At 43.3% G+C, this 9285-nt stretch overlaps 1 long non-coding RNA gene across 1 annotated transcript; it reads left to right on the plus strand.

The window, feature by feature from the left end:
* The first annotated feature begins 2354 nt into the window (after nt 1–2354).
* LOC120399499 lies at nt 2355–8769 on the plus strand. The gene is made up of 3 exons (XR_005595194.1): nt 2355–2481; nt 2884–2959; nt 8010–8769. It is a non-coding gene; the product is annotated as an uncharacterized LOC120399499 (long non-coding RNA).
* Nucleotides 8770–9285: the final 516 nt, after the last annotated feature.

Consider the following 9285-nt stretch of genomic DNA (forward strand, 5'->3'; position numbering starts at 1 on the left):
GCACTGGTCCATGGACTGGTCATTGAGAAACCCTGATCTACAGGACAGCTCCTCCAGGGAGGGTGGAGACTGAACAGAGAGTTTGCTAGATTTGGAGGCAGTTGACAGAGAGACGTCACTCCTGAGCCAAAGACACCAAAGTATCTCAAAGACTATGTAACCAGCTGAGTATGTGGTAAGGATGAGACTCCAACTCAGCTATGTGCTAGCAACCCTTGGCCGAAGGGACATGGGGATGGGGATCTAAGTGTTCATTATTTGTTTTCAATGTTTATATTAAAATGTTGGTAAAATAGGGAATATGTAGCATGATCAACAGAAATGGAGCCAGAGGGCCTATGTTCTCTGGAGGGACTGTTGTTGACATGACACCAGAGGAACAGGTGGAGCTTGGCTGGTAGCAATAAGGCACATGGACAGAGCCGTGCAAAGAGTTTAATAAAGTTCCACTTGTTCAACTTAACGTTCATTCAGCTTCACTCTTTGCTAATGAAACACTGATTGCTTTGCTACACTGTTTCCTAGGATAGAGAGATGATGCTTTCTTCCCTGCACTAGGGGAGCACTGAGTATCACTTTTCAGAACCACTTTCCAGATGACTTATGGGACAATTTTGATGTCAATCACAGGCAGAATGCCACAGCTGTGACCTGCCCCCTTAGATGGAAATCAGGTGCAATGATGGCATGCATCAGCATGGAAGAAGTGACTGAGAGAATGAAAAAACAGGTGTTCCAACAACAAAGAAGTGGGCAATAGCCCATGTTTTGATACTTGTCACCTCCTGTGACCAAAAAAAATGGAAACTGTATTGATATTGGAACTCAAATAGAGATGATCATATTTGTATAGCAACTGGATTTTTTCCTTTTTTTTATTTTGAACTAGTCACAGCGGGGACTAAATTTTGTGTGCAGTCATCTGGAATTTCCCTCACTGTGTCTGGAATGCTTCAGATTGAAAGGGCATAGTGTCAACAAATCCTTCAGCTCTGAAAGTTTAATAACAGTTCAAGGACTCCTGTTGGTTTATAGGGTTTTTTTCTGGGATTCTTGGTGTATTGGATTATTAGACCTTTTGATGTAAGCAGCCCTCTTTGTTCTAACCTATCACTCTGGAAAGTTGGAAGGACCACAGTGCACAGGTGAGTGCTGCCCCAGCTGTTCAGAGTGTTGTTAGAGAGCATTCATCTCTAAGGCAATTACTTTATGGGTATTAAAATCCAAGTTAGTTCTAAGGCTTCCAAGAGTATTAAGTTCCTTCTCATTTAGCATAACTACCTGAAAACTGAACTTTCTTATTGGAATGCAGGCTTTAAATGTCAAAGACAACTTCCCAAATTACTGCTGGCTATACAGAGGTGTGCCACACTCTGGGACTGTAACCCTGGGTTTAAAGTGCCAGAGAAGTTAGTCTTCATCAGTTTTCAGGGTTTCTAGAAAGGTCTGACAAATCCAGCACAACTAACATTTCATGTGAGATTTGGCTTTGAAATCCCCCATTAATCTAGCTTTACCCAGTACATCTGCTAATAACTATTTCTTCTAAAGCTAAGGTGCAAAATCCTGAAGTCCTGACCTAGAATTCTCCTGGCTCTTCACGCTCTACTTTGAGTAAAAGGCAGTATTTGACCAAGTTGCCCCAGGAGTAGACAAGGGAGGGAATTTTGACTCTGTCACAGGTCTCCCTGACTCCCTGCTTGCTCCAGATGTTCTATTAGCAGATTATATCCCCCTCTGTGCTAGTTCAGCAGCACTAGCTGCTATGTTGAGGGGCAGAGTCAAGGCACTGCTTGTTCTCCATACCTGCCCACTCACTGCCTGCCCACTTCCATGGGAGAGTGTAGTGGGGTGGCAGCCCCACTCCAAGGTAAAAGGAATTAAGAGCAGCTGAGGGAGGCTGGCGAGGTGAGGTAGTTGGCCCCAGGTGTGGCTGGTTTAATTAGGCAACAGTTGGCCTGGATAAAAGGACTGTGGGGCCAGGAGACAAGGGAGTCTCACTCTAGCTCTGAAATGGGAAGGGCTAGCTCCTTGGGAGCAAGGTACCTAAAGCAGAGCAGTGTTGGGGAAGGGCAAGGGGAGCTCCAGCTTGGTAAACTGCCAGGCTGCAGGCCTTGTTGAAGGCCTCTGAAAGGTACTGGGGCTGCAGAGGGGAAGCATGAGGATAGGCAAAGGCAGCAGGTCCTACCCCCTTGCCAATGATGAGTGGCCATTATAGACTGTAGTCTGCTCCAGGGAAAGGGGGCTAGATGATGACTGGCAGTAGCAACTGAGGCAAGGTGGGCATAGAGGGTTGAGGGTTCCCCTGGGAGGGAGACCTAGAGTAAGGGGGTACTGCTGAAGGCAGAACCCTGAGGAAAGGGTCACTTGGGTCTGGGATGGATATGGAGCCTAAGGCAGGCAAGACACCTGCCAGAAGGAGGCACTCTGGAATGGGAGTTGAGCTAATTCCTGAGGAAACCAGCAGGAGGCACTACACTGGTGAGTCTTCACTTTGCTACAGAAGGGAATTAGGCGCCAACCATAAGATGCTCTCCTGCCCATGCTGCGATATGCAATCCCAGTAGCTCATTTGGGAAGTATAGGACCATAAAGGTCAAGCAATGATCTTGTCCTCCATATTCACTCAGCCCTTACTTAAGCAAACTGGAGTAAGGATTTCAGGAGTTGACCAGTGTTTGTAAATATCATCATTATTATTCTCTATCAATATCAGTGGTGATAAGAAGTAGGTTGGGGAAATAAAGGGAGAGAAAATGTAGAGATGTCTGGGTCAGAAAGAGCCCAGAATCTGAATTAAAAGCTGAATTGTATTCTGAGACATGTTCAAGCCTTTTAGCATGAGACACACAGAAAACTTTTTTTTCCCATTCATTTGTCTAGATAAGCTAAGGAGGGCAATGCACAATGTTCAAGATCATTAATAAGCCATGCTGGTGGAGGTATTATCTTCCCTCAGGTATGGATAATTTATTAGGTGGGCCTAAGTATTGACCTATACCCTGGGGAGTTGAAGAACAAAACTGCAAATAAAATTACAAAAACTTTCCACAAACAGGGGAACAACTATTTGCTTTTCCACTAGGAACATTCCATTTCAGCAAAATATCAATAACTTTTATATATTTATATATATATACACAAACACACTGTGACATGTATGGCAAATTATCCTTTAAAAATCCTATTGCATTAAATTCAGCGTTTATATATTATTGTGGCCCCATGGAGGAGGAGGAGGAGATGTGATATGAAGCCTGGTAGTTCAAAGGACTACATTGAAATTGTGCCAGATAAGAGTGGATTTTTGGGGACAGTAAGTGTGAAGTGATTTCCTGGGGTATACCTAGGGAGAGGTTAATGCAAATTTCCTACCTTGGCTATGGAACAAACTCAGCCCTTTGAAGCTATGGCGGGAGGAGAAGATTACCTGTTCCTGGGGGTTAGAGATCAAAGGCCTGAGTTTTATTTTAAAACACAGGTGGATCTGCCCGGGCTGGGTTCTGGTTTTGAATCTCAGACACTTGTAACCACAGAGAAAGCCCAGTTGTGGGTTTTCAAGGACTGACACCTACCAGTTCCTGAGGCTGGGGTTGGGGTGACGTCTGATAAACTTATTAGCATGTAGGCAGGGGTAGCTCCAGGCCTCAGCACGCCAAGCGCGTGCTTGGGGTGGCAAGCTGCGGGGGGTGCTCTGCCGGTGTTGTGAGGGCGGCAGGCAGGCTGCCTCCGGAGGTTTGCCTGCGGAGGGTCCGCTGGTCCCGCGGCTTCAGAGGACCTCCCGCAGCCGTGCCTGCGGAGGGTCCGCTGGTCCCGCGGCTTCGGAGGACCTCCCACAGCCGTGCCTGCGGAGGGTCCGCTGAAGCCGCGGGCCCTTTGGAGGCAAACCGCCAAAGGCAGCCTGCCTGCCGTGCTTGGATCGGCAAAATCCCTGCATGTAGGTTCTTCTATTGTCTTTAATAACTTTTTTCCTGTGATGCTTTCACTTAAAGAATAAATGTGTTTGCTGATAATGAGGCTGTGTAGTAACTTATAAATGTGAGCAATACACTGGGCATAGCATCTGGAGAAAAAGCAAAGTGCAGATGCTGGCCTTTTAGGCAATCTTTCTTGCTGGGAATATCATAGTGTTGGCAGCCTTAAACAGTGCAACCTTAAAGATCCCTCATCAGGAGGGAGAGAGTGACATGGAGGTTTGCCTAAAAGGAGTGATGGCTGAGGAGCTGGAAACCTAGAATGGGTGCCCTTAGTGGATCACAGAGGGGGAATACAGGTGCAGTTGCCCTGAATGTGACACACATACATATATGCATTGCTATAGGCTTCTCCTGCTTTGCCAGATTCTCTACTGACTTGTGTAATTGTTTGCTCTAGTGCAATAAAGGTACAAATCTCTATCAGCTCAGAATTCTCCATTCTCATACCATTGTATAGAATATAGGCTTTACATACCCACTTTCTGCTTACTTCCTACGGGTGTAAATGAGTACATAATGTGAAGTTAGAAAATCAGGCCCATACTATATTCTATAGCATGGACCAGATTATCTTTTTAGCCAAGTGTACACTCAGTAAATCATCAGGGAAACAATTATCTACCTAGTCTCCATCCCCGCACAATTTAGAGCTGATAGGGGCTGCTCTAACTTGCATCAATTGGCAATGGTACCCAAGAGTCTATCCACCCAGCTGAGCACAGCTGGAGAATAATGAAATACAACTACTTCTCTTCACCACTCTCTCGCCTACTTCTCTTTCAACCCCAATGACTCCTGTGCTCAGTGAATCTCCAGTTGGAAGTATAGGTATTGTGGCCAGCAGCTGGTCTCTCTGGATGACTTGAGTGATGCAAAGGGAGCAAAGTGGGGTAAAGAATCCACCCTTACATATCTATACATATTATATTCAGACCCATGATATCTATACAGTATATTCTATACACACAGATAACTAGGGTGGATTGTGGCTTTTACACAAGGGTATACACTAAGTCAGCAAGAATTCTTCCTTTGTGCAATCTGCTTGCTGGCATGGAGCGGATCTGGACAAAGTACCCACCCTCCCTTTTCTCATTTGTGTAGCTAGAAAATAAAAGCAGGGCGCCAGTAGGATTACATCTGGACCCTGCTTGGGTTTAAATGGGGGAGACTTCTTCTTCTTCCCCTAATGTGGATAGGTGTGGTCCAGTCACACATACCATATGTATGATTATTATATAGCCCAACTTGATACAATCCTACTCATTTGGGGCAGTACTCACTTTTCTTGACAGGCACATAAATTGTCATGGGTTTATTCATTATCATCAGCCATCATAGCAAGGGTTGTGTGAGCAGATTTTTGCACCTTGGCTGGTGAGTTTTCATGATCATTTTTCAAGGCTGACACACACAGGTGTGATCTATAAAATCAGCATTTGCCATCTGGTACCCAGTTGTGGTGTCTGAGTGCCTGAGCTTTTCCCTGGACTTAGATAAAGAGGGGTCTGTAGTAACTGTTGGCAGAGATTACTATTTTAATGTCATTTATCGCATTTGGTCTTGTTGAAGGAACTTACTGTCTGTTAGAGCTAGTCTGTGGAATGGAGCTAGAGCCTGTAATAAGAGATGGTACAGAGTCACCAATCCAGGGGGAGCACCAGCAGGCATGTTGTGGGGGGGAGGGTGGTTAAAGAAGGGAAACACTGTGCAATATCCCTTTAAGTTGCTGCTGACTCCCTCCTCCTGGCCCTTCTCCATCCTGTGTGGATGACCAGCTCTGGGAGGGTGGATCCATGGTTCTGCCTAGTCTCCACCCCTTTTGTCTAAAGTGCTCCTGAGGAAAGGGCAATTTGGGAGCAATCCCAGCAATTGTGAGCAGCTTTTACCCAGGCTCCATATAGGGAAGAGGCTCAATAGTCATTCTACATAACACTTTAGGGCAGCATAACAGCCAGCATGAGTTAGCTGTGAATTCTTTTTTTAAAGAAAACATTCCTTCTTGTTTTAATTTGCCTTTATTTTGTTTTTTTTTAAATAGGTTAAATTCTGTTTTCAGACCCACTGATGCTTTTTTATTTTTTAGTCCATTTCTCCTTGTCCATTTGAGAGTTATGAGATTTCATTTTTAAATTAATGTGCTATCAGTTTTCTCAGTAGGGTGATATATGCTTTCATCCCTGTATCACTATCTTTTAATATAGAAAACAGAACAGAGAATCTTTCACTTAATCCTGTGGTATGGATGTGGAAGTTGTGTATTTATAATGAGTCCCCCCCGCTCCCTCAACACCCCCAATCCCTATCTCTCATAGTGAAATTCTTCACAGCAGTTATTCTTGATAACACTTAAAAAGTGATTATATCTGTTGTCAATTTGAGTAAATTATTAACATCAAAGCTAGCAGCAGGCTCCCTGATGGGAGGTAGAGGGAAGAGGGTTGAGTGGCCTTGGAGGGAGAATATTAAGTACATGAAAGAAAATGCATTGATCAGAAAATCACTTCAAACTTTAGCCAGTATTTGAACCAGTTCCCTATTTTTCCTCATGGTTCCTGTATTGCTATAGTGAGTCCCAGATTCCAAACAGGGGAGGAGGGAGTGAATTCCCGCTAAACATGCTTTGTTTCCCCCACCGGCTTCAGTGGGGAACTAGCACAGTCACTTCTCACTCAACAACAGCTTGCAGTTATTACAGTTTATTCAGCAAGGACTTATTGACTGGATTCATAAAACAAGAATTTATTGAATTCTTAAAGAGGAACGATGAAGATAAATTGGGATGTGTCTAAATGAAATTAAAAATTATTACTTGGACAAAATTCTGTGTGTGGCTGGCTGTACCACCAAATTTGCTGTTAACAATGTTAGGAATTAAAGGTATGTTACTGATAAAGATGGATGTCTTACTTTCTTGGTTCCAACCTGTGAGGTTTAAAATAAATATTATAATAATTGATCTCTGTGAATGATGTGCATGTGCTAAATGACACTTGATGTATGGCAGTGACTTCCTGCTTCTGGCACTGATGGATGATGCTGGTCTTCCTATAATGAAAGGATGGTCAAACTTTCAATTACACACATCAGACCATCACAGACAAAGCTCAATGAAAATAAATTTGATACTCTGTGGCTACTATCATTAGCGCAGACCAAAAATGTTTCACTTATACTTGCTGACAATGAAATAGGGTTATCCTTGTGTGAATATAGTAGGCTGTGGCCATTACAAATGGAAAGCACACCTTTTTATTTCAGAGCAGTCATCTCATTACCTTTGTGCCGTTCAGGTGTGCCATTCTTGGGATCAGGGCAGAGTTAAAATGCCCCTGTGGGAGCTTAGAATTTTTCTTCCCTGAGCTGTCAGGCACGTAGAGAGAATGAATCTGATTCTGCACCCTTCGAGAGACACTTACCCTGTATGCCTACCTAGTTCTGCTGACCAGGGCGTGGGGGGTAGAGGAGGGAAGGGAGCCATGGCTGTCTCCTTTTCTCTCCTCCTTGTACCTCTCAACCTATCAAGGACCAGTCGGGGTATAATGTGTGACAAAACACCAAAGTGAGGGATGTAAATCATTCATTCAGGAAACACATTATTACATGAGATGCATCCTTTGATATCACATTAGCTTCATGATTATTCCTCATGCCAATAATTTTCAACAATAAAAAATGGAGGACACCAAATTTGGGTGGAATGTAAGTAAGCTTGGGACTAAAATGTGGGATACCTTTCAAAATTATGTATTCTTGAGAGAGCTGTCCTCCTCTGTGTCCGTTAGGGTGTCCTCCATCCCCAGGAGCTCAGTGACTGAAATTGTTCCACAGGGCTGGGCAAAGTTGAAGGAAGGTGACACTTTCTTCCTTCTCCCTCAGAAAGGAAGGGCCTATTTCACAAATGGTAATTTTTTCTGAAATTATCAGCAGATTTATTTGTTTGACATATGGAGGTAGATGGAGTGAAGCAACTTGTGTATTTCATGGATTATTGCTGGTGTTTCACACTTATCCTCTTATCTCTAATTGCAGCAAATAAATTACATCCATAGTGGGATAGCTTTATGCAGAGAGCCAGAAAGCATCTGGGATAAACCTATTTATGCCATGCTAGTCATGAGATCTTCATCCAAATGACAAGAGTCATCATCCATATGAACACACAAGTCATCAAGGACAACCAATCTTGGTGTCTCCATTACTGTTGCCATCATTGTTGCCAAGAAGTATGTTGGCTCAAGCCAGGAACATAGAGAGTTGCCATAAATAATCACACAAATAGTTTATCAAGTCCAGCATCCTGTGTTTGAAAGTGGCTAGTACTAGGTGCTCCAAATGAAGGTCCAAGAAACCACATCATGAACAATTACAGAATAAGCTGTGGATAGGGGAAATTTCTTTTTAACTCCTGTCTTCAAAAGTTGTCTAAGGCCCTGGAGCACTAGGGTTTATATAACTGACCTCTCATTTTGCTTCCACATCTAATGAAACTAAGGGTTTTCTACTTATTCATATAAATGTCTAATCCTTTTTAATGATTATACATAATGGCAACGAGTACCACAAGTTAATTTGTGCTCTGGATAAAAGCATTTTGCACTTACTATCTTTCCATTTCTATTGAATATTCTCTTGTCCTTGTATTATGAGAAAGGAAAAGTAGAAGTAAACAACTGACGTTTTCTGTATTAATCACTAGGTTGTATGTCTCCACCATGCCCCCTGCCTCTCGTCTCTTTAAACTAAATCATCCCAATCTTTTCAGTCTCTCTTCCTATGCAACCTTTTCTACGCCTTTATTTATTTGTGTTCCTTCTTTGAGCTTCTATTTCTGCTATGCCTCTGTTGCAATGGGTCGGTGCTAACTGAATAATGAATTCCAAGTGAGGGCATATTCTTGGTTTATGAAATGTTATTAAAACTTCTTCATTGTTGTTTTCCATTCCATGCCTTACACACATTTTTTCACCACTGCTACACATGGAGCAGAGGTGTTCAATGAAATGTTGACAGGCTTTCCACTGAAGAGTAACAGTTGAAGTAGAACCTAGTAAACTAATGGATATGAGTAGCAAGTAGTCTGCAGGGCCTGTATACTAAAACTAGTGCCTTTTTTATCCCATCCTTGACTCAAATTATGGGTGGAGATGGTCTAATGGGATGGGAGACCTGCATTTGAGGTCAGGTATTTGTGATACAGCAACAGGGAGTACCAAAAGAGGGGGCCCTCCTTCTTGATTCATGCTAAACAAGGTACCTGATCAGACTCAGCTGGGCCAGTTTTGGGTCCACCACATTTCTGTTATAC

The sequence above is a fragment of the Mauremys reevesii genome, linkage group 2, assembly GCF_016161935.1.
Source record: "Mauremys reevesii isolate NIE-2019 linkage group 2, ASM1616193v1, whole genome shotgun sequence".
Taxonomy (NCBI): domain Eukaryota; kingdom Metazoa; phylum Chordata; order Testudines; family Geoemydidae; genus Mauremys; species Mauremys reevesii.